The 26,968-nt window shown below is 36.2% G+C and overlaps 1 protein-coding gene and 1 non-coding gene across 4 annotated transcripts in view; both read right to left on the reverse strand.

Moving 5' to 3' along the window:
* CADM2 (cell adhesion molecule 2) overlaps positions 1 to 26,968 on the reverse strand; it is a 1,125,034-nt gene that overhangs the window by 199,439 nt on the left and 898,627 nt on the right. The window lies entirely within an intron of this gene.
* On the reverse strand, positions 12,795 to 12,924 carry LOC118725108. The gene has a single exon (XR_004989854.1). It is a non-coding gene; the product is annotated as a small nucleolar RNA SNORA65 (small nucleolar RNA).

The raw sequence follows: 26,968 nt of genomic DNA on the forward strand, positions 1-26,968 counted from the left end.
ACTATAGGTAAATATTTGACTTAGAGATGTAATATACACTTACATTATTTTATAAGCACTTTTAGAAGGATTGAGGAACATGATATGCAGAAGAAAAATTCAATTAGCTAGAATAAATAGGGTAGATAAACAAGTAAAGTTAATTCTGCAGAACTTTTTAAAAATGTATGCATAACATAACACAATGTCTTACTATATCCTAGAAACTTAGTAGTTCTGTAGTTAGCTGACCATGTATGCATGTATCCTTCCCTAGGCTGTAAGTTTATAATGGTGGTGGTCTCATAACAGCATCAATGATATAGAGTTTACAATGATATATTTTATGTTTATGCATTTACATTTTTTTACTCAATATGCAGGAATAGGTTGGGTCATGTAGTAGTTAGCCCTTGAGCAATAACCCAGAAAAGTCTAATCTGTTGTTTTATAAAACTGGAATTTCAAGCATTATACTATTTTGATTACCAACAGGATCTACCTGTCATTTTACTGTTGTTTCCTTTCTAAATTTTCTATTAAAGACATCTAAATGTTAGATAAATTTCTGTATATATTTTTTTCAATAATTTATAAGTATTTCTTTCATTCTCACTGTACAGTCTCTGACTTTTGTTGCATTATAGAAATATTCTGTATTTTTTGAAGTAACTCATTCCTCATTCTTTTTTCCTTTATCTCCCTTTTTTCCTTTCTCTCCCTACATATTTCATAGCACGAGGAATTTACTCAAGAGATATTACTTTACATATATGATAACATGTAAAGATATAAATATGTACATGTATATATGTTTATAAATATATAAGTATATTTACAAGAGGGCTAAAAGGAAGCAAACATGCATGTTGAGGCCATTTTAATCAACTCATTCTAGCAATTTCATAAACCATAATTGTAAGAGAATCATCTAGTTTATTTTATATAATTTTAAAATATATTTTATTGATTTTTTACACAGAGGAAGGGAGAGGGATAGACAGTTAGAAACATCAATAAGAGAGAAACATTGATCAGCTGCCTCCTGCACACCACATACTGGGGATGTGCCTGCAACCAAGGTACATGCCCTTGACTGGAATCGAAACTGGGACCCTTCAGTCCACAGACCAATACTCTATCCACTGAGCCAAACCTGTTAGGGCTTATGTTTTATAATTTAATAATATAGGCTTTGATATAATTAAATAATTGCCTTTGATTTTGGATTTTAAATGGAATTTTTAAAAAATATTTTATTGATTTTTTTTACAGAGAGGAAGGGAGAGAGATAGAGAGCTAGAAATGTCCATGAGAGAGAAATATCAACCAGCTGCCTCTTGCACACCCCCTACCAGGGATGTGCCCCCAACCAATGTACATGCCCTTGACCGGAATCGAACCTGGGACCTTTCAGTCCACAGACTGAGCCTCTACCGCTGAGCCAAACCAGTTTCGGCTAAATGGAAATAATTTAAGTCAAAGAAATATCCTATTCATTATCATTCTTATTTTTTCTATTTTGATAGTTTTTTGTTTTGTTGTTGTTGTTCCCCTTGGCCTCCAATGCCTCTTCTAACAACTAAACAATTGATTATGTGAAAGTTTAAATTCCTTCCTGTCTATGATGCTTAATTGTTCTTTTTCAGCTGGCCAGTCATCTAGAACTTCCACTTATGGTTTAATTACTGTTAATGTTCTAATGATAACGCTGGCAAAAAAAAAAGGCATTTAAAAAAAAGATTATTTAAAATTAAAATTACTGGCCCAACTGAAATATTAAAGATTTCTTAACTATATCCAGAATTTTTGCTAAAATAGGTTAAAAATAAATCATTATTGGCAGTAGGCAATAATGTATTGATTAACTGCTGTGTGCTTGCCAGTGGGGCAAACTATCTGTAAGCAAATGTGTTTATTTATTTTGAATTATGTGAAAGTATATAGTAATTAGATTATTTTGTTGAAAAAAATATCACAGATAACAATTGTAGACATAGCTGTCTAGTCTCTTTGTCTTTGTGCTATAGTACTCTCCATTTCTAGATTTTTATTTCCTTTGCTTTTCCATATTCTCATCCTATTCCTATATGTTGATACATTTTTATCTCCATTTTTCCTATGAAATATGAAAAAAATAAAGCAAAGCAAATTAGATTTTTTTTTTTCAGGCAGATTTTAGGATTGACCAACTGAATCAGTGTATCTCACTAGCATATTCATGAATCAATGGGTATTTATTTAATATCCAGTAGTGTATTATACATGGTAATGGAACTGAGAGAAGATTAAGATCTTTGTCTGCAACCAGCTATCTGTCTTTTGGAGACAGAACAAACAAATATACATCTCATTGCAGTATATAACCCACATACTAGTATCTATTAATTAATTCATTCATGCAACAAACATTTATTGAGTGTCCATTATGAACTGCAGCTGTAATGGGTGCAATATTTATTTCAAAAAATGCAGGTTACAGGAGCCAACCAATATATAAATAGAATATTTAATAAGCATCAATTGAAGTAAGCACTTGGTACTCTCTGGATGGAGACAATGGAAATCTAAACCATTATAGGATCTCAGAAATATTATAGCTAGAGGAAAAAACCAGTTATTTTGACAGTTTTTACAGGACTGCAGATAAGCTGCAAACCCCTAGACCTATGTTGTAATATGAAATTTCCATGTATATATATTATTGTACAATAATCTCAAACTTAACCCAAATAAGTTACATCCTTATTAAACTTACCCACCCCTGACACACATCTTTTTTCCTTCATTATCACATCACCAATCAGCATCCCATCTATTAAAGTTGCTCAATCTAGAAATCTTTGATTTCTCCTTTTTTCATCTCCTACATACATAAAATTTTATAGGTTTTATGAACTTATTTCCAAAATCTCTTTTAATTCTGTTTAATTCTCATTATTCCCTCTGACATCCCCTGCTCCAAGTTTAGGTATTACTTATTTTTCTGATCTCATTAGATGTAATTTCTTGAGAAAGACTTGCCTTTACCAAATTCTCCCTTAGTCTAAATTAGTTTTTATTGTTATTCTCTTTTTGATAGCATCCAGTCCTTTCTTTATTAAAATAATACTTCTCACAGTTTATATTTTATTTGGAAGGGTTTGGGGTTAGCTTTTATTGCCTTTCTCTGTCTCTGGATTATAAATACATTAAAAGAAATGGGCACTATTGCTTTGTCTACAACTGTATACTCAGTTCCAAAAATTAACCTGGTACATAAGAGCACTCAATAAATATTTTTTTCAGTGAACAAAGGACCATTAATGTTTAAAATTAGGCATTTAAATAAAAATGGTAACTTTTCACTTCTATAGCAACTCATAGTAACTGCAAAACAGGCAAAATATGCTTTGGAGATTTTTTATTTTTAAAGTTTAAATAATGTGAAAAACAAATGTTTTACAAAGATTAACTAACTAATCTCAATAAAAAAATAAACAAAAGCACATTTCCAGAAATACAGAGACCAGTTCTGAATGACAGTAGAAATAGTCTTCAGTAATAAGATGACATTGGAAATGGGCATAAGGGTTTGGTTAAAGGAAACACATCCTTTACTGATAGCAACTAAATATTTTTAAATCTGTAAGTCATTCAAAATTGTTTGTTTTGTTTTCTCCTTTATTGTATTTTACTTTTTAACTGGCTAAACAGCTCACATTAGACATGGTTCTTGCTAATTATAATGTCATTATAAGTAAACATAGATTTATACAAATCACATGATTAGTTTAGAAGTTCCAGGGTTCTAATTTAATTTTCAATATTATTTCTGTCAAGTCTGAATATCTTTGTATATATACTACTCATATGTACCAAGTTTATGAAATCTAACTTAAAATGTGTGTGTGTGTGTGTGTGTGTGTGTGTTTTCTGTTTAACAAATCTTTGATAGCAGGATACTGATTTTTGAAAATTTACATTAAGTTGTGCTTACAGTTTTATTTGAATTTTACAAAGTGATACAAGACTTGATCCTGAAAACTATTCTGATTTCTAAGGGAAAACAATAATTATTTTTTAACCTGGGGACATGGTAAGTGGCTGAACTTTCACCCTTGTTTGTAAAATAATTTTACATGAAAAGACAAGGAGTAGAACAACTGTGAGCAATTTAGGAAAGATCACTCCAGCGGAGAAGTCACATCTGGAAAGAATTTTCACCTTCCTATGCTTATTTCAATTAATCATAAGAAACAATTGCAAAATGTCACAACTATCCTCTAGACTCTAAATTTAAAAATGAAATAACTCAATTATGGATTTTTCCCCCCACAAATCCAAACCACATATTTAAAAAAAAACATTTATATATGCTTAATATTTATATAAATATGCTTAATATAGTCTGTAAAATATTGGGCATAAAATGATTAAAAAGTTTACAGTATAGGAAGGATTTTGAGGGTTTTATTATAAGTGCCTCTATACCAAATTTTTGTGTAAGAGAGGACTACTTTCAACTGGATCAAATTAGGACTAAGATTCTCTCCTCAAGGTATTTAAAATGCCCCTCCCTCCACTACAATATGGTAGCAGACTCAAGATTCAGTAAAACACCTCCATGGCTCAAGAATTAACAAAACAGAGTGACTATACTTTATTCCCAATGTTACACAGCCGACAGCCAAATGTGTGAAGAACGTACTAGTAATCTGAGGAATCTTAGATTACATATATAATTTTCACTTTTTATTTATTAAATTTCTTGGGGTGACATTGGTTAACAAATTTATACTGGTCAGGTGTACAATTTTCCAACACTTCATCTGTACATTGTATTGTTTTATTACCCCAAGCAAGCCTGCCTCCAGCAGTGGCAGCAGAAGTAGTGGGGTAATGGGGGTGGAGCCTTCCCTTGATCAGCCTGGTTGCCTCCCATAGAGAGAGACCAGACTGTGGCTTAGGCCCACTCCCCATGGGGAACAGTCCTAAGCCTTTAGTAGGACATCCCCTACTGTGAGGGGGAACAGGAGGCCAGGCTGAGAGACACCCCCCAGTGATGAATTTTTATGCACCAAACTGAGCCTCTAATTATATTTTTTTAAAATATATTTTATTGATTTTGTACTGAGAGGAAGGGATAGAGATAGAGAGTTAGAAACATCGATGAGAGAGAGTCATCGATCAGCTGCCTCTTGCACACCCCCTACTGGGGATATGCTCGCAACCAAGGTACATGCCCTTGACCGGAATCAAACCCGGGTCCCTCCAGTCCCCAAGCCGACGCTCTATCCATTGAGCTAAACCGGTCCCGGCATATAAGATATATTATATGATATGTTTTACAGGGCAAGAATGTCGATTTTAATAAAAAAAAATTATTTGAGGTAAAAATCCTTCAAAAAATATTATATATTGATAAAATTATTAATCAATAGTATGAATAACATTTCCCAATGTAACAATATGTGTTCAGAGTCCAGATACTGATTCTGATTCTTTCCTGATTGATGTTTCTAGTATCTTGGAGTATATTCCTAGATATACTGGGTCAAATGGTAGCTCCATTTGACACAGTTTTTTGACAAAATTCCATACTGTTCCCCATAGTGGCTGCACCAGTCTACACTCCCTCCAGCAGTGCAGGAGGGTTCCTTTTTCTCTGCATCCTAGCCAGCACTTATCATTATTGTTAAAACAATACAGTTCTAGGAAATAATAGAGTCTTACTGATCTTTCATACTACACTGACACTGACTCTAGTCAGTGAACTGGCCAACAGCATTTTCCTGTACATGAATAAGCATTGGCCCAGGTTAGGTAATATGACTGTGACACAGATGGTTAGCCATCCTGCTGCCGCAGCTTCCTTTTCTCATTCTGTAAAATTGTCTGGAAGGCTGTAACTATCATTCCCCATCCCCTTTCATCTTTCGGAGCCATGTGGTTAATGTTCATGAAATGGAATATGAAAAGTATAGACCACCAGATTCATATTTTTATTCTGCCAACTACCATTGTGAATTTAAGAAAGTTATTTAAATGCTCCAAGGCTTAGCTTCCTTTTCCATGATAGGCTAATAAAGGACCTCACTACTAGATTGGTCATGATGACTAAATAACCAGTTCCTGACACACGGTAAGCAAATGAATATGTTTACTAAATAAAATTTTTAAATATGTAGCCACAATTTCTTGCAGTTATTCAATTAAGTACGTTTCTAAAATTCAGGTTCCAAATCTGGGGGAAATGTTTAGATAAAATAGTGACATAAGATTCATTATATACTTTTATTATGAGTTAAGAACTGAAGACAAAGCCAACATGTGTTAATAAAGGGTTTATAATTTAAACCAAGAGACAGGATGCTATGACTTTTAAATAATGTTCTGACTCTTTGGGCTTTGGAAACAAAATTGTACAATCACACTAAACAAGTACACCCACCCTAATACTGAATTCATCCTGCTAGGAATATATATTTGTTTTCATACTCACTCAATGTGATACCGAATGAGGAAAAAATAGGCACATAATCTTAAATTTATACTTCATTGCAAACTCTTTATATCTTTAAAAGTCAGTCATTTTTTATAAAGTTTTTCCTAAATATCCTGTTTCTTAAATTTCCAACCCAAACATTTTTGACATTTCTGACTCAGAGAGTACTATAAATAAAAATATAAGACTGAAGTAGTAGAAAATCTACTTGTTCCCAATTTTCTCTCTATCGCTCTGTTCGTCATGCTAAAGTATAGGGTGGGTACTTCTTATATATATATGTAAATGAATGTATGTTGATTTTTCTAAATTAATCATGCAGAAAGAAATTAAAATGTAAGACAAGAAAAATATAGTAATATCTCTGTTAATGAAAACTGTCTATTCCTATGAGCTTTTGTATTCTGCAGATTGAGACCTGTCTAAAATAACACAGAAATAATAGTAACAGATCAGAATTAAGATGCCTTTGTTGTCCTTCTCTGATTCTCTCCTGTAGGAAAGATGGCCTGTTGATTCCCTGTGCTACTGCCCAGGCAGCCCCACCCCCAGACCAAAGAGAACCTTGGCTCTATAGCCAAGAGTTCACTTTGAGTCGAGGATCACCACTAAAGCCTGACTCCAACAGAGAGACCAGTCTCAGAGCCACACCAGCAAGGCTTCCCTGAAGAGAGTTCAATATCCCACCCAAATACCTGACCTCTCATTATTTGTTTTATTGCCTCCATTATGTATAGTATACGCATATGGACATATGCCATACATACAATATCAGGAATGATTAGGAGATGAGACTCTCAGTATTAAAGGTATACATTTAGATCAGTTTTTCAACAATAGTTATTTAACATTCACAGCAATATATAGAAAACAAACGCTAATCTTAATTATCAATGAACTGAAAATTAGTTTCTGAAAGTCTTTCACTTACGCTGTTCCATGTAGATTTAAATAGAAATTTTAACTCATTTTCAATGCAGTTCTATTTTTCCAACCTGCCCCCTCTTCATTTTAGGAATTTTATTGTGATTATATCAATCCCCATAAAGCTAAAGCAACAATTATTCATTTTATATTTATTCCTGACTTTTATTATATTTTTAAAATGTATTTCTATTTATTCCATAAGAGTTAAAAAAAGAAAATATTAAAACTGAAATTTGCCAAGGGACACTGAAACAGATAGGACTCTAACCTCACTCTACCAAGCTTTGACCTATTGTTCAGGATAACAAATTCAGTTATTATACTGTTAAATGAAGCAAAATTTCTTTGAGGCTCAGAAATCTCTGAAATCTGGATTATATCATATATTCCTCTCGAGAACTCCATGAAGAAGATATTAATATTATCACCCACTTTGGAGAGACAAGGAAACTAAAGCTTAGAGATATGCATGCCCTGTTCAAAGTTTGCAGCTATAAAGAAGTGGTGCTGGGACTGCACTCAGGGAGTCGGGCTGCACAACCAGAGTCCTTAAACACCCTGCACTCTGAGTGGGGGTGGAGGGGTACTTTCAATACCTACACTAAGAACGTTAGGCTTAGTTTTTACTTACTGCCCTTGACACAGACATATATACCTGTGCATTCTCCTCCCCACTCCAGCTCTCCCACACACAACTGAACCATTTTCTAAAAAGATTCATTAAAGAAACTCTTGCACAAGCTTCATTTTTGGTAAGTTATACAGCACATTGTTTTAGAGTTCCCCCTGGAGTTTTAGCTTCTGTTGTTTACCAGGAATATTGAGATGATCTTCAAATGTACTGCTGGGCTTGGGAGAAAGACGGGTTTAAAAGTCTATTAATGATAATCCTGCATATACTTGGTTAACTCCCCCTACCCTAACTGTATAAGGGTATTTTCCTCATGTATATTAAATTGATGAGAGAATGTCATAGTAGACACCATACATATTACTTTTGAAAATCAAGGTAATAGAATGGTTAAAAAAAACTCATACAAATATTTATTTTAAAATGTATTTGTAATGTCTCTTATTTTAAATAATAAAACATCCATGGTTATTTTAACAGAAATAAGTAACATTTTGTTCATGATAAAAAATAAACAATTTCCATATATTCCATTATAAATTTACAGTAATGAACAATAGGACAGAGTGAGAGAAAATAATAGAAGACAATCATTCTGCTGTTATTTTGATTTTATGTACTTAATGTCAGCTAAATAAAGAAAGAAATTATTGAAAAAATATAATATTTTTTAATTTTATAAATGAAATCTAAATATAATAATCATTCCATGTTTTTAAAATGCATTCTTTAAAAGATGATTCTAGTATATCTTAAAGGCCATGGTATTTCAAAGCCATAATGATACTAAACATTTTATTATAGATGTATTTTCTCTGCAATGGCGCTTGGAAACTACTAGAACTACTGGCATATAATTACAATTATCCACTTATCTGTTGTTCTCACAGATAACACCTGAAACTGGTTACTATAAGAATGCATGGCCACAAAAAACATTTATATTTTATATTTTAATCTGCTACTTAAGGTCTGGAGATTAATTCTAAGTAATTTTGTGTACAGCATCTACCCTAGTAATTTATGAATCTGATACTTAAGGAGTTAATCTATAACCATTTGTGAGTCATAATTCTTTCTCCTGCGAGAAGTAAACAGTAAGGGCAAGTATGACAATTGGAGAGGAGACCCTAGGATCTATAATAATAAAAGCATAATATGCTAATTAGACCAGTTGTCCATCTGGATGTTTTTCCAGATGACCTTCCAGACAAAGCCAGGTCTGCAGAAGGAAGCCCAGGTTCTGTGTGCCTGCCAGCAGCCGGAGGGCAGCCTGGGTCCCAAGTGCTAGAGAGGAGCCAATGCCAGCAGCCAGGAGAACGAAGGCCTACCCTTGCATGAATTTCGTGCTTTGGGCCTCTAGTGAGTTCAACAAACAAAAGAAAGTTTAATTAAAACACCTGTGACAACCTCTCTATCCTCGATTCCTCAGTGGGGTCTGCAGAGAAGAGGTGTAGGGATATCCTTACATCCTAATTTGGCCAAAAAGATATGTGATAGTAGCTGGTCTATAGGAAAGATTTCTAAAAGAAATGGAGATTTGAGACAAATTTAAGCAGCCACGAGCAGGATATTATTTGACCCAAGAAGGTAGATCTCATTGATCCAAGTCTAGTTTTTGCCACAAAGCTAAATATCAGGTGTCCTAGTCTGAAAGGGCAACATTTCCTGAAAGAGGGTTGAGGGAAGCAAGCTAATACAGCCTGCATTCAAGCAGAACATTTTATTTTCTCTATCACTTCAGCTGTTCCTCATCTCCAGAGGCTGCCAGCCATGATCATTTGGGAAGTTACAATGGATCTATTCTATTCAATCCTCTTGTGGGGATAGGTCATTACACCAGCAGTGTGGGGCTTCCCACAGCAGATTTTCCTTCTAGTGCTAATTTGTTTTTCTCTGGAGCAATACGCAGAGGCACTAATCATGATGGTTTATCATGAATGTTTTTGTGGTACTTTTTTTAACCTCTGCAGCAGCTGCAAAACTGGTAAATACATGCATAAAGTCTATTAAATTTTTAAAAATCATGTAAAAGGCATAACATACCAGTAATGTGTATGTGATAGAAAGGTTTATTATGGAAATAAACATACATTAAAATTACTTACAAGACAGAAATGGTGATTTTATGAACTACATGCCCTGAAAATTTTCTAATCCTATATGATAAAACCCTAATATGCAAATTAACCAAATGGTAGAGTGACCAGCTGCTATGATGCGCACTGCCCACCCCCCTGAGAGGGAGGTGACTGGAAGCGGCTATCTGGGGGCAGGGCCAGCCAGTAAATGTGGGTGCCGGCAGGGGCCCCCGATTGTCCTGCCCACTGGTTGCCCCACAGCTCAGACCTGATCACCAGCCAGGCCTAGGGACCATACCCTATATATTGGGAAGAGTCTCTTAGATTAAAAAAAAAAAAACAAAAAAACCTAAAACAAAACAAAACAAAACAAAACAAAAAAACAGCAAGGCTACCCTAACACTGAAAAAACAGGATGATGCAGTGTTGACGTGCATGGACTCTGGCTTACACATTTTGTGGTCAGCCCTGATTCTGACACTTATAACTGTGACAAAGTCAATTATTTAACTCCTCTTTGCTTCAGTTTTTCCATCCATAAGATTGGGAAAATTGTACTTCTGCAACAGAGGGATCATCATGTTATGTACTACTTTTTATAATCAGGGCAAAAAAATGTAGCTGCCCCATGCAATAGTAAGATGCTTTTCACTGTATGAAAGGTACTAGAGGCCCAGTGCATGAAATTCAAACACCGGGGGTGTGTTCCTTAGCCCAACCTGCACCCTCTCCAATCTGAAACATTCCTCTCACAATCCAGGACTGTTGGCTCTCAAACACTTGCCTACCTGCCTTCCTGCCAGGCTGATCACCCCCTGACCCACTCCCCTGCCAGATGATTGATGCCTAACTGCTTCCCTGCCAGCATGATTGCCCCTAAATGCCCTCCCCTGCAGACCTGGTCACCCCTAACTGTCCTCTGCTGAAGGCCTGTTCCCCCCCAACTGCTTTCCCCAGCAGGCCTGGATCCCCTCCAACTGCCTTTCCCTGCAGGCCTGGTCTCCCCCAACTTCCCTCCTCTGCCAGCCTGGTCACCCCTAACTTCCCTCCCCTGCAGGCTTGATTACCCCCAACTGCCTCCTAGTAGGCCTGGTCCCTCCCAACTGCCCTCCCCTGATGGCCATCTTGTGGTGGCCATCTTGTGTCCACATGAGGGCAGCCATCTTTGACTACATGGGGGAAGCCATCTTGTGTGGTGTTGAAGTGATGGTCAATTTGCATATTACTCTTTTATTAGATAGGATGGTCACTGGTGCATGCAGCATCTTGAATTGTGAAAGTGATGTCCAACTGCCAGTTTAGGCCGATCTCAGGGACCGGGCCTAAATTGGCAGTCAAACATCTCTTGAAGGTGCAGGCCAGGTTGAAAGCTCCCCACCCTGTGCACGAATATTGAGGACCAGGCTTCTAGTCTATATAAATAAAAGTGTAAGCAACTGAATAACCAAAAGACCAAATGATCCGAGAGTGTCAGGTGCAGGGCTAAGGGCTGGCGATCACCGCTCTGGCTGGTGAGCATCACTGTGGTGACATGAGCTTCTCCAGGTCCAGACTGACTGGGCGTGAGGCTCTGGCAGGCACAGAGGATCCAGGATGAGCAGGAGTGGCAGGCTGCATTGGACTGCCAGCTACAGAGTTTGCCTGAGCTTTGTAAAAATAACATGGAAACAAAGGACACGTTGTAGGTGGTAGGTCTACATAAACTTTAAATGGAGCAAATGCCAAGGTTTATATTTTCTAAGCAAGGGACACTATATTCATACATAAAAGATTTGTAACCCCTTCTCTTCTCTGTAATGCTTCTGTTACACTTTCCCCTCACCCCCGTATATACTTCTAGTCAGGCCTTGGAAAATTTATTTAAATATATACAAAATGAATACCAATAAATGTAATGCTCAATTTTTTGTTTTGCAACTGTCAATTTTCTCTCTAAAAAGTTTTATGTTATCAATTGAGTGTATCATAATTAATTTAATCAATTATTTGATTGAGCACTTACTTTTCTTTCATTGATCCCAATAATTTTAAAATATTGATTATTATATTATTATGATTATTATAATGTCTATTATAATATAGCATATTACAAACAATTCACAATCACTGGTATTTGAATGGTTATCATACAATATTAATATGCTCTGTATACATACTTTGTTCTTATCTATTAATTTTTTTTGGTGTGAAATTAAAAGTTTCAAATCCCTACAGATCTCCTAATTCATATTTCAAGTCACATAAATAAATATCAATCAGTTAATGATATACAGTTGACTCTTGAATAGTGTGGGGGTTAGAAGCATAGTTGAAAATCCATGTACAATTTTTGTTCTCTTTCATTTTTTTAATTGATTTGTTACATAGAGGAAGAGAGGTGGATAGAGAGTTAAAAACATCGAGAGAGCATCATTGATCAGCTGCCTCTTGCACAAGGCCCACTGGGGATATGCTCACAATCAAGGTACATGCCTTTGACCAGAATCAAACCTGGGACCCTTCAGTCCTCAGGCTGACTCTCTATCCACTGAGCCAAACTGGTTTCGGCTAATTTTTGTTCTCTTTCGATTTCTCTCTCTCTCTTTCCTTCTTTCTTTTCTTTTTTTCCCTTCCTTCCTTCCTTCCTTCCTTCCTTCCTTCCTTCCTTCCTTCCTTCCTTCCTCCCTTCCTTCCTTCCTTTCTTTTTCTAGGCTGTTCTCCTGCTTTCTGCACAGAGCTATGCACATATAGAACAAACCTGTTTCCCAAGCTGGGGTTTAGTACCAGCTAACTACTGGATTGCACCAGCCAACAGAGAACTGGTAAGGTATGGCAGTGGGTGGCTAAATGTATAACTTTTGACTTCCTAAAAGTTAAATTGACTTAGCACTATTGAAACATAAATAGTTAACACATATTTCTTATGTTATATGTATTTCATACTGTATTATTACATAAGGTAAACTAGATAAAATTTTATTAAGAAATAATGAGGAGAAAATATAAATATATTATTTATTGAAAAATATGTGTGCAAATGGACTATGTAGTTCAAATCTGTGTTGTTCAAGGGTCAACTGTATATGATGTAAACATATAATGTCTTATGATAAATTAATGCATTTTATTTTAACAAAATAAATATATCCAGCATGCTAACAATTATAACTCATTAATATACACTTTAAAAAATTGGGGTTTTACTTTATCCTAAGAGATATTAGAAGTAACAGTTTAGTTCACCAAGACAAAATGCACAAGCATTTCTGAAAAAAAAAATGCTGTTATTTTCTATTGTGTAATTGAATACAGGAAGTGTTAATCAGTTTTCTAATTAAATTGATGGGCCAATGAGAATGCTAGTTGTTTCAAATAAGTGATTTAGCCCTTTTAAAACATGAAAATCTAGATATACTATTTTTTTTAAATAATCAGAAGTGACTATGAAGATGTAAGTACATGGGGACATTCCTGATGCAAATGAAAAGGCTACAAGTTACCACAATTTTGTGTTGTAAGTTTTGGGCTAGGACTTCTGAGGAACATTGCTGTAAGTCACGGACATCCTCATAGAAACAAAGAAAGTGGGTGTCATCTTTTTTAATGGAAGAGAAACAGGCTCAAAAACTAATTAAACTTGCTGCAACAGAAATGAAAGCATTTTGATGCAATGTATTAAAGGGAAAATGCTGTGAAATTAACAGTAATCAAAAGCTAATTAAGGTTGATGCAATAGGAACAGTCAAAGAATGCTTGATAACATTTATTGAACTAAGGAAACATGGTTGTCAAAGAAAGAACACATTTAGAATAAAATTCAGTAATTACAGAAAAAAAGCTAAAATATAGACTGCAATGGGAAATTATACACACAAATAATGAGAAATTTGAAATACACAATTCCTAGTAGAATCTTGATTCAATTCATGAACTTGTCTCTATGAGAAATAAGAGATGTCAAGGAATAATGCTGTACTTTAGTGCCTCTCTTTTACTACCCATAGTTACTTATAACTCTCAAATGGTAATGATAAAGTTGTGTATTTTTTGATAAACTATTTCATAAGATTAATAAAGAGTACATAACTACTTATATTTAATCTATGAGATGATAACTAAATTCTTTCTGAATATGTAGTGAAAGAAAGTAGAATTTTGATGTTTCCCTCCTGACTGCTAAATAAGTGACCCTGATTTGCACATTTGCAATTGAGATATGATTACCTTTATTTTTTCAGACTCACTTCCTTTCATCTTGGTTGATGTCAATTAAATAGAAAGCTGAATTTTATACATGATATAAGTATGTGAAATGCAGATGTGTTTACTGAGCTCCATAACATAGGTGGCAGAATGGCTAGTATATAGATATAGTCCCAAGTTCAAACCAGAAAAGGACAATATATCCATACTTATTACTAGTCCTTTTTCATCAGCCCTAAGAGTAGAGGAAAAAATATCAGCCTATTAGAATAAATACTATAAATATTACAAAAGGAACAGCAGTATATAAAGAAAGCATTTTCCATATAATACAGAATAGTCATCTTTAATTAAATAGAGAATAAATAGTACTATTTCAATAACTTAAAAAAGGGTTAGCAAATAAATAAATAAATAAATAAACAAATAAACAGTGATCTTTTTATTATTTTTTATTTTTTTATTGATTAAGTTATTAAATACATGTCCTCATCCCCCCATGAGACCTCCCCCCATATAGGCCTAACCAATGGACACAGACAACGGGGGAGGGGGGGGCTTGAGGACATGAGTAGAGAGGATTGGTGGAGAGGATTCATGTCCTAACCCCCTCACCTCCCCCTTGTCTGTGTCCATTGGTTAGGCCTATATGCATGGGTACAAGTCCTTTGGTTGATCCCACCTTTCTTTGGGTTAATTCTGCGTCTCTATGTCTGTCCTCTGGGATATACTCTATGAACCAATGTTTAATTTTGTTGTTTGCTCATTGAATTATATTCATTGTTGGAAAACAATAACACAGAAAAGTCTACAAAGAAACTAAAAATAACTTGGAGCACTGCTACCTAGAGTCTAATTATGACATTTTCTTTTAGTCTCCATTTTATAAAAAATGAACATTCACGATTAGGTTGTATGCTCCCTCTTTGCCTTTCCTCCAAAGTCCCCCAATTAAAGCAAGAGGCGGCTTCCTGGCTGGCAGCGGGAGGCAGGGGCGGGGCAGCAAGCTGAAGGATCTAGGAGACACTCCCTTTGGGTCTTAGTTTCTACATCACTGCTCTCCAGACCACACACATCCCTCGATTGTTCAGTCAGGCCCCTAGGTGACCTGAAGCACCCACCACCCTAGGAAGCTTGTCATGCACCTGCCTGCCTGGCCAGGTGGGCTCTGATCAGGGCCACTACTCACCAGCCTGAAGAAGCCTTTGCTTAGTCCCTCTGAAGAGCAGTGACATGGAAATAGTGATCTTTTTTAATTCTCTCAGGCACTATGACAGCCAATGAGTTACAGTCACCGGTGAGCAGCAGTGCTAATTAGGGTGCTTCAACCTTTGCTGTTACGTTTGCTTAAGGAAAGAAGAGCTGTGAGGAGAAGGCATGCGGCCCTAACCATGGCTCTTAAACTTTCATGTACATTTGTTCAAAGGAGGAGCTGGTAAACTGCATGTTCTGGAGCTCACCTCAAGAGATTCTAACTCAGTAGGTCAGGGTAAGGCCAAGGCATCTGAAATTTTAACAAGGATCCCCAAGTGAATTTGCTGTAAGGGCTTTCCAATTACATTTTGAGCTGTGGGTTATAAAATTTTTAAAGACAATGACTGTTTATTTACTTTTGTAGTATCAAAATCACCTTTGTCACCCGCATAGCTCCATCCCCATTCCATTATTGTAACTGAGCAAAAATAATTTTTTGAAATCTATGCCTGGTGTTTTATAGTCTGTAGAGATATATAAAATATTATACAGTGTTAATAAAGAAATAATTTAGGTAACTAACTGCTGGTTTTCAATCTTGGCCCACCTTAAACTCTCCAGCGGATCTTGAAAATACCACTGCTGGAGCCAGGCTACAAACGAGTGGAGTCATAATTTCAGGCAGTAGGCCCTGTACATCTGTATTTTTTAAGTCTCCCCCAGGTGATACTGAGGCACAGCAGTAATTGAGAGTAACTTATAGTAGGGTGGTTCAAGCTATTTATCAACAATAATAAACTTGTAGTAAGAAAATTTGAAATATCTGATAAATTCAATTACTATAGGCTCTGGTTTGCTTACCACTTTGCCACCCCTATGTTATGCTATAATGGCAAGACATTGGCTTCTTTATTTTTCCAAATTTTTCCAATTGCTATTTAAAATCATTAGGTTAATTTTCTCTTCTCCAGAGAATATTTAGTTTATCTTTGAACTTAATTAGCATGTCTGCCTTTACCAGGGTTGCCCTATTCTGGAATCAGTTACCTTATCCATTAGTCTGTGTGGGGTTGCCCTAATCTGAACACAGGGTCAACTCTCAATGACAATGTCTGTACTTTGTGAGCACTCAACCCCAGCCCAACCATAACTTCGCATTCTCAAGTGCAGAATTTTGGTGACTGAATACAATAGAATCATACCTCTTTCTTTGACTCTTTTCTATAAATCAAAAATGAAAACTAAAACTCCCTTTCTATGTTATTTTAAGCCAAATGATATAAGCATCGCAAATGGTTGTGGGACATTTTTTGTTAATATGTAACAAGCCAGTCACTGTTTGGAGAGCATGAAGGCAATAAGCAGAAAAAGATAAAAATCAATGATACAAGAAAGAGAGAGCAAATGGCAGTTAAGTCCAAGATTGGAACTGCTTCTGAGACCTAACTTTATTCTTTTCCTCCTTGCAGTTGAATTACTAGTATTTTCCTATTTTGTGAACCTGCAGCAACTTGGGTTTCCACCTCATGTACCCAGATCTTCGTCAAAGTGATCTCCCTGTAACACAGCCCCCCATGACCACATTGCTCTCCTCCAAAGGTCTTCCAAAGGAAAACCACACAACAGAACTCATTCTGCTCTACCTGTCACCAGTCCTTACTCCATAGGTATCTCTCCTCAGACAAATATCACCTCCGTTTGACCACCTGGCTTTTGAGAGACAACATTCTATTGTTACTTACAATAGCTTCAAAATTTAAAAACAAACAAACAAACAAAATATATATACACATATATATATTTAAGTACATTAAATATATATTCACTAAATATATATTTATTATATTTAAATGCAAATGTATATTTAATAAATATATTACATATATTTAATAAATATATATTATTAAGTTACAGTTATTATTTTTTTAGAATAACATAATATAGCCAGAACACCTCAAATAAAATGTTATAGAATATTTTTGTTAAAATTACTTTGAGTCTTTAGTATTAATATATGCTAGGAAGTAGTCTATATACTTTCAATTTACAAACTCAATTAATCTTCATAGGAATTACAAACTTGGCTGCATAGGGCTCTGCACTTAGGAGGGCTTCATGTTTAGCTTTAAGCTCTCCTGTCAGTGCGGTTTAATGCTCTGCTTGTGCAATTTGAAATTAGTCATAACTTTTGAACAAAGGTCCATACATTTTATTTCCCCCCTAGAACTGCAGATTAAGTAGCTAGTCTTTATCCATGAGATAATATTTATTCATATTTTTTCCAAATAATGTCTCTTTTAAAATGCAGAAACTTCAAGTCCCTTGTTTAAATTCACACAATGGTGCAATGACATTGCCACATTGGCCCTTTAGCTTCATTGACTAGCTCTTCAGCCATTGTTAAGTGATGAGATAGCCACTATACATTTGGATTGAACATATAGTATATGGTGATGATAAAATACAGTTGTAAAAAGATTTGAATTTATCTAAATAACTTATGATTGTTATGTATGACCAATGACAATGCCCTGGGGAATTGGTTTCCAGTTAATTCATATAAGAAACATCTTATAAGGGCTAAAGAATAATTACCTATCATGAAGATGACTTACTTCAATCTTTTATCACAATACATCTGTTAACTAATTTCTTAACATTACTTAAGATAGTGCCAAGCAAATTTTGATTATAATGGTCACCTTCCAGTAGAGTCTCATATCAGAAGTTATGTGCTATGACAAAAATATACCAGAGGGTAATGTGCCTGCAGAATTGCAACAGAGTAGAGCACATTTTAGTTAAAACAGTATACTGTCTGTCAGAGTTCACTTAGAAGTTATTCAGGAAAGCTTTTGCTCTAGTCTAAGACCTTCATGCGTATAGAACCTCAAAAATGATTGCTGAGGCACATCAGTCAGTTCCAAAGCATGATGATAAGGCACAGCTGACATATACTTGACAAAACAAAATACATTGTGTACAAAAATGTCTCTCCCTCCCCTGCTCCCTTCGTTCCAGCTTGATGCTCATACTTTAAACCTGCCACAATGAATTATTCTTCCTTCAGAGTGTGGAATTTCTCTGCATCTGAGTTTCTTTTCCTAATGGAATTTTAGGCAAAAGGAGAAAGACCATTGAAAATGACTAGATGATTTTCTACTTCAGAAGCAGAAACATATTACATAATTCAGTTATATAGTTAGCATGCTTATTTCCCCTTTATTTTATGGCATGGATTCATTCCACGGAATGAAGCAGAGATCTCCAAATTTGACACAATAAGCATAAAATCTCACAATGTAGTTATACATGCTAATTCTAATTTGTGTTGTTTAGAGCTTGGGAAATAAGCTAAAATAAATATAATTTGAGCATAATCCTTATCATACATATCTCAGGCTATAGATGTCCTCTATAAACCAAGCCAGAGAGTAGTAGATTGTTACTGTTTGTGTTGTTGTTGTTGTTGTTGTTGTTAACTTAATTGAACTATCCCAAATAGAAACCGAGACCTTAATTTTCAAAACAGTCAATCCAATGGTAACCATGATCAGTAAGTTCAGTTTCTTTTTCAAATGATTAATAAGAAGCCTCCTGAAATAATTTTGCCTGGTACTTGAGCTATACTTGCTTCCGTATTTCAGCTGGCAAGTCCCCAACATGCATTAATGCCACTTTGCTCGTATCAAAATCTTTAGATATAAACTCTGGAGTCAATGGATTGATACTTAGCTTCACGTGAAAGTAAAATAGCTTTAAAATGCCCTTTCGGTGTTATTCATGCAGAAGGAAATGTCTTTGAAGTTTCCCTGGCCATCTTCCGTGCACAACATAAATTACTCCAATTCGGCTTCTATTACCCTCTATTCCGGGCCCATTAAAACTTCCCAAATAGATATGCTTTATGTCACACACGTACAGGGAAATATGAGACCTTCTTTAACATAAAGTTAAGGTGTATACCACACACTGCACTCAACAGGAACAGTAATTTCCACGTTTTAAAGCAAAAAATTAATCCTGACCTCCACTACCGACTCTGGAGGAAAGAGCCTGATCTTCAGGCCTTGATCGGTTTGCCTTTAAATTTTCCTAAATTCTTGCTAGCAGTCAACAGAAGGTAGAAAGAATCAGAACCTGAAGCGCTATGTGACTAAAATAACTCCTCTTTCTTTCACTGGCATAAATTAGTATATGCACCAGTAGCAAATGGTCATTTTTACAATCATGCCTTCTGGGCTTTTCCCTTTGACTATTTTCAGCTCACTGCACTAGGAGGAATTGCACTTCACTAGCAAGTTATTACACTCTTTACAGGGAGTTTTTCCCTCTTCCCCTGAAAGATCTTTAAATAAGTGATGATAAAAGGTCAGATTCTATCCATGCACTTTAATCCCTTCATTAGGAGTCAATAATATCGTTTTCATTCCATTTGGCATCTCAAAACTAAAACTCTTTCTTCAAAACTGATGATTTGTAGGCAATAATGTCATTTAAAATATTTCTGTATGAGAGCACTAAAGCCATTTTCTGCATTCACAATTTTAAACACAGCACCTTACGTCAGGACTTAACTAGAAATATGAAGTTTTTCAGTAGACACAAAGGGAATAACATGAGAACACCTAATTAAAGGGAAAATTCTCTAGAGAGAATATGATGTATTAGAATCAGCCTAAACTGCGTCTTTTGCAAGAAAGGGGCATGCCTATCTTCGATCTACTTGTGCATACATATTCCACTTCATATTCTACTTCACAGGCAGTAGATACAAGGTCTAGATAGAAACAAGGTCTCTAAGATTCTCTTTTGAAGGTAAATAGCAAGGCCCTTTATTAAGAAAGTAATGAAAGTCAAAGTACATTAGGCTCCTTAGAAAAAGCACCAACAATCACTAAAAGCAAACAAGCAAACAAGCAAACAAACAAACAAAAAAAAACATTAAAATTCTGGAAAACACACTTGATTTACAGGGGAAACAAAATTCACTCAGAATTTAAACTAATAGTTTTTGTGCTTCTGCTTCATTCATAGGTTCACAGCCTCTCAACACAGCTCTTGTAGTTTCCCAAATGAGAACTGCCGCAGTGAGCCTGACGTCTGGGCAATCTCTGGTTATTTTTCTTTAGCTCAGAGGAAACAGTGATTAGCAGGATGAGGCCAACAAGTCAGAAAAAAATGTGCAGAAACTGCTCTCATAGTAGCTACCTCTCACACATTTCAAGTTTTAAAATATAACTCTTTAAAAGCTATCAAAAGATGTCCATCAACACATTAATCACAAGTCTATGATGAAAAAGAGCAGGCAACCCCAATAGAACTATTAGGACTAGGGCTGTGGGCAGAGTAAAATTTTTGTCTTTCCTTCTTTTTAATCAATTGCAGTTTTGATATCCTTCCAGTTAAACATCTCTAATTTTAAGTTATATTATCTCATATATGAGGCCATCTTGCCCACAATTTCAACATTCACTTACATTCACTCATGTATACAAGCACACTTCCACACACCCACAGACTGTATGAGTATCCAATTGGTTCATTTTAATTTCTTGGATAATATAAGTGGATTTCAGCTACATCAGTTATGAATTCTGTAACCATTATGAACTTACTTAACTTATCTGGGCCTCTGTAACCTCACGTTGAGAAGATTGTAAAAGATATCACTTATGAAAACTCAGCATTGTGTGTGACATAAAGAAAGCACCTGGAGAATATTAATTCCATCACTATCCACCCAGGGCCAACCTTCTTTTCCCATAAGGGAAATGGAGAGAACTGAGCAAGAAGTATTTAACCTTGCAAATGAGCCAGCATTGCAAGCATTCTGATCCCCATGTGTTCAGTAATTCATCATGTTCTGTTGCCTAAGGGGATGTAACTACAAACCAACTCAGAACATGGAACACAGATCTGAAACAGGAGTAAATACTGATGAATAAAGTATATATCATCATTCTTAAAAAAACAGCTGCTCAACACGGAGTGAATCAGAAAGAAGACTTTAATATATTAAAATAACCTAAACCCAAAATTTGAAATGTAATTAAGAAGCTCAAAGTTCATTGTGCTGTTTATGCCCCCAAACAATTCTGATTAGTTGACGATTTTTAACTTGTATATACTTGCTATAGCCAGTTTTCTTAAGACCACTTATTACAGAGTAGTATTTATTTTTAGTTTTCTTCTCATAGATTTGTAATTCTTAAGAACAGATAGCATAACATTTACGGACATGAAAGGATTTGAGATACAATAAAAATCGCTCTCATTTTAAACAAAGTCAAATGGAAAATATAAGTAAATACTAGATTCATGGTATTCTAATTTTTACTATAAGAAATGTTGAACAATCATATTTTTTATCAACTCTATTTTTGATATTTTGTTTACTTAAGGATTTTGTAGATAGTTGGTGCACAACTACTATAAAGTTCCCCAGTAGAAATGTTTAGATTTCTTCATATGGTTAAATCTACTTGAAAAAAATACAGCACAGGAGCATTCACTATTACATATATTCTAGTGGCCCAGTGCACAAAATTTGTGAACTGGGGAGGGGTTGTTCCCCAGCCCAGTCTGGACCCTCTTCAATCTGAGACCCCTTGGTAGATGTCTGACTGTTGGTTTAGGTCCAATCCCTGTGGTATCTGGCCTAACCTGGCAGTTGGACATCCCTCTCACAATCCAACACTGCTGACTCCTAACCACTCCTCTGCTGGCCTGATCACCCCTAGTGCTTTTATTAGTATAGATAGATGACCCTTCACAGAAAATTTCACTAACCCTGCTTTACAATAAGGGCTTGATAATTGAATCATTGGGGCCAGACACCAAGATTTCTTTTCTTTGAATAGTGAAAGGAATAATTATCTTGTCTTTAAGTTGCCCTGAACATCAAATAAAATAATTACTTAGAAAAGTATAGAAGCGTCATATGAAGACAATTGTCTTTTTCATGTACTGAAAAGACAATAAAGTGGTAAAATGAAAAACGTTATTTTTATTCTCCTTGTTCCTTCCTTTACAGCCTTTATTTAAACTGTGAAAATAATAAAAATTTCACTCCTTTTTTCATTTCTTTACATTCAATATTATTTTGTATTGGTTTCAGGTTTTATATTAGTTACAGAATAGTGGTTAGACAATCATGTACTTTACAAAGTGTTCCCCAATATTTCCAGTACCCACCTGGCATCATACTGACATTACAACACTATTGACTATATTCCCTATTTAAGGAACATAGGTTTACAGGTTCCTTCCAATCTTTCTTTTGTGTCGCTTGCTCTTCCTTTTCTTTCTCACTTCTTCCCTCATTTTCTTTATATAAAATTGGCCTCAAAATTCAATGAAGGTACTGGGACACGTTTAATCCATTTTACAGACCAGGAAACAGGCTGTGGAACTTGACTCAGTGCACAGGGAGCCCTCAGAGCCATGCTCTCTGCCCTTCCTAAGGGGCACCCGCCCGCTAGGCAAACAGAACAAACCTTCCTGTCAGGCTTTCCAGCCTTAAGCCTCATTCTCAAGTACCTCTTCATCAGGGATGCTCCACATTCTTTCCTCTCCCTGCCCCATGCCCCCATTATTTACTGCCCCCGCCCTCTTCTCCAAAGAATGTGGTAGGCTTTGCACTCACTTCACAGGCTTGCGCCATTGTGGGGGGGTGGGGGGTAGAGGGAGGGAGGGAGAAGGTCATGAGCTTGCTTTTGGGCCAAAGCAGGAGCAGGAGCCCTGGCCACTGAAGTGCAAAGGCCGCCTGGGCAAGGTCCAGTTGGTGCTGGAAGCTTGGGAGCTTCTCTGAGTCAGTCAGTCAGGTACTCTGCAGTACTGCCCCTCAACTCCTGCCTCAGGGCTGTGGGTCTGTACCACTCCGCCCAGGTGTTTTCCCATGCCACTTGATCCCCCTGGGCCAACCTGTGTCTTAGGGCCTCTGCAGAACCTCTATCTCTGTAGGAGAGGCAGATCTCTGCCTGCTGGTCCCCTGCTCCAGCCCAAGCCCCCTCTGGTGCATCCTGCCTCACCAGGCTTTTGCCTTTGATCTGTGGCATTGGTGACAGCACACGCCTAGCAAGCCTGGTACCCAGAGGGGACAGGGTCAGTTCTTTGCCTTGAATGTTAGAGGTTGCAGTAGCATTTGCAGAAGTCACCCAGAGCCTGCTGGCAAAGGCAGCACCTGTGTGGGGTGTCCTCATAGAGGGATGGTGCAGCGCTGCTCAGTGCCCCTTGGGCTATCCGCCTCCTGGACAGCCGCTTCACCAAAGCAACAGCGCTCACCTGGGAGCCGCCCCTCAGGTAGCCCTGCAGTTGGCTTCAGGCCTCTACTAGATCTCCACCCTCACCTGGGTCACCTCCTTTCTTCCACATTCGGCCTTCATCCATCCTCCTCTCCTGCAGTGCTTGCGCTCCAGGCAGGAAAGAAAAAGACCAAGACCAAGAAGAACAAAGCCCAAAGGAAATGAGTCTTTAACTCCCACATCCCATTCTCTGGATTTCCTCCTGCACCTCCTCGCTGTGTCACATCTTGAATGGGCCCAGCCTGATGGCCTGGTAGAGTCTGTCTCCTCAAAGCTGTGGATTTGTGGCCAGAGGCCTGGCCTGGATCTCAGCAACCCCATGCCTGCTGGAAAGGCCTTTGAGGAAGTCTGAGCCTGTTGGTCATTAGATCCCCAACTCCAGAGGAGGGACCACAGGCTCATGTCCCCACCACAGGCCCCACTCCTCTTTCTCCCTCGCCTCTGTGGAGTGGTCATGACCATTACGGAGTCCTGGTCTAATTTGCATATTCCTCTATGATTATACAGGACAAACATTAAAATAAGCTTTAGGAAGACTTTCTAATGAAACAATCTGAAGTGAACCTTTCATTTTAACTCTAGTAGCCGCTGGCCTGGTTCCTATACAATAAAACAAGTGGGATCTCCAAAAATGATAAAACAGGGTGAAAATAATTAAGCTTTCTCTGAATAATGTAATTTCCCCATTGCTAAATTTACTGATAATCACATGAATTTCAAAAGAACAATTTAAGATTTATTTTTAAAAATTTTTATATCAGAGAAAATATAGTATTTTTATGGCTCTAAACCACAATACTATATATATATATATATATATATATATATATATATATATATATATATTACTTTATGCACCTTAAGAAGTAATAAAAATGCATATTTTAGGAAATGTACTAGAAATGAAATGTACTAGAATTTAAACAGCCCTTGTAATTTTCTACTGAGCTTCCACCCATTATAATATTTGTAAGAGATTGCAATTTCCACAAGCACTGCTGGAGGGCTATCAAGTTTTTATGGTCATATATTTTTATATTATGTTGTCCAAAAATGACTATTCATTTACTTAAATGTTAAATTTTATTCAATAAAAAGAATGACCTCAGTGAAACCGACTGTGATTTCCTTAATAATCTCATTTTGAGGTCATTGAAAGAGGCATTAATAATGCTTTCAGCATCCTTGATACAATCTCTAGCCTGCTTATATGACCTTCCATTTGAGGGTCAACTTGGTAACAGTGAAATTAAAATTTTCTGCATAATCTTTGGAGCACAAAGGATTCAATAATTCCTCACTACACTCATCTTACAATCAGAATTTAACAAATGGCATCTCGATTTTAACTCCTCCACTTGATTTGATTTGTAATTGCGGTGATACTGCTCCAGAAGTGGTTACTAATTTCCAAGAAGAGACCCAGTTCCCCAAATGTTTTAAACAGATCTCTTCATTTAACAAAAATGAGACTTTTAAAATATATTTTGAGGTGGGTTAATAGTCTTTTTCATTAGGATAAAGGAGCACACACTGAGAATGTCTTTCTGCTATCTGAGTAATCAATGAGCCAATATGGTTGTAAATCTTCTAGAAATTCCCTTTGGTTCACTTCAAAGACAAGTGTTTATCTTCTTTGCCCTCTATCCTTCATTCCCCACTATCATTTAGTAACTGTAGGGGGAATGTTTTCATATTGCAATTAAGAGAAATGAGAAACTATTTCCCACTTTTCCTTAACAAATTCAGCTATTAAAGTCATTCCTGTTATGTGCATTTTTGCTAATCATGAAATAACAAATTATAAAATATTGTTTGGGAAAAACAAGATAAAAACCCTACAATTGGGACCACAATTCATTCCAATATTGTTATTTTAATAATTGAAATGTGCACATGTGATTTCTCATTATTTTAAAAGAAGTATGATGCAAAGTAATGATTAAGTCTAAGTGCATTTTTTTTCATTAAATAGTACACTAGGCAGCTTTGTACAAAAGTAAATTCAGACTCACCAATAATATATATGCCCCAATTAATTCACTGGTACCATATTATGGTCCAAGTGAAGTGATTGATTATGTATTTGGGAAATTTATCATTAATAAATCCTATGAGAATGAGAAGTTTTTAAAAAATATGCTGAATTTCTATAAAAGTATGTGATGATATGAGATGTCAGTAATTATTCTATAAATAAAAGGTTAATATGCAAATTTTCCCCTCTTTTGGGAGTTTGAACAGGGGGCGGGGCAGGCTGGCCAGTGGTCAATGGCCCCTCTCCCTGGCCAGCCCCATCTCTGATTGGCCCTCCTACCCTAATCAGGGGCAAAGACAGCCAGACCCCACCCATGCACAAATTCTTGCACCAGCCACTAGTATACTCATGATACTGTTACAAAACTAATCCCATAACTATATTATTTTACTTGCAAATATATATTACTGAAATTGTGAAACATAGCAATTATTAATTAAAATAGTTAATACTCTAACTCATTGTTAGTACAATTTACATTTTTCATTACTAAGAAAAAAGGAAACACATTATAGTATTGAGAATAAACTTTAAAAAAATGTTTTTATTGATATTTACAGGGAGAGAAAAGGAGAGGGATAGAGAGATAGAAACATCTGTTAACTGCATCCTACAGCCCCCTACTGGGGATGGAGCCCACAACCCAGGTAAGTGGCCTAACCAGGAATCATTCCTGTGACCTCCTGGTTCATAGGTCAATGTTCAGTACTGAGAGACAGTGGCTGGGCTGGGTGAGAGTAAGCTTTAATATCAGACTTATACTTCAAAATATCTAAACACAGTGATTTAAAAAAATATATAAAGTTCATTTTCACAAACTATGTGCTCTAAATAATTTACCGTATTTTTCTGACCATAAGACGCACTTCCCCCCCCCCCCAGAAGTGGGGGGGAAAAGTCCCTGCGTCTTATGGTCCAAATATAGCCTACACATATACTTTTAAAAAAAAGTTTTTTTACTTGCCCGGCTCTGTGTGGTCTCTGTGTGCTTGCCCGGCTCTAAAATGGTTCTAAATGCTGCTGTTTACTTTACAGGGTTGATTACATGTGTTTATGACTGTGATGTTGGGTTTTAATGCACATAAAATATTTTAGGACACTATTTGTTTCAGAATCTTTTTTTCTTCATTTCCCTTCTCTAAA

This window comes from Pipistrellus kuhlii, unplaced genomic scaffold (genome assembly GCF_014108245.1).
Source record: "Pipistrellus kuhlii isolate mPipKuh1 unplaced genomic scaffold, mPipKuh1.p scaffold_m20_p_2, whole genome shotgun sequence".
In the NCBI taxonomy this organism is placed as follows: domain Eukaryota; kingdom Metazoa; phylum Chordata; class Mammalia; order Chiroptera; family Vespertilionidae; genus Pipistrellus; species Pipistrellus kuhlii.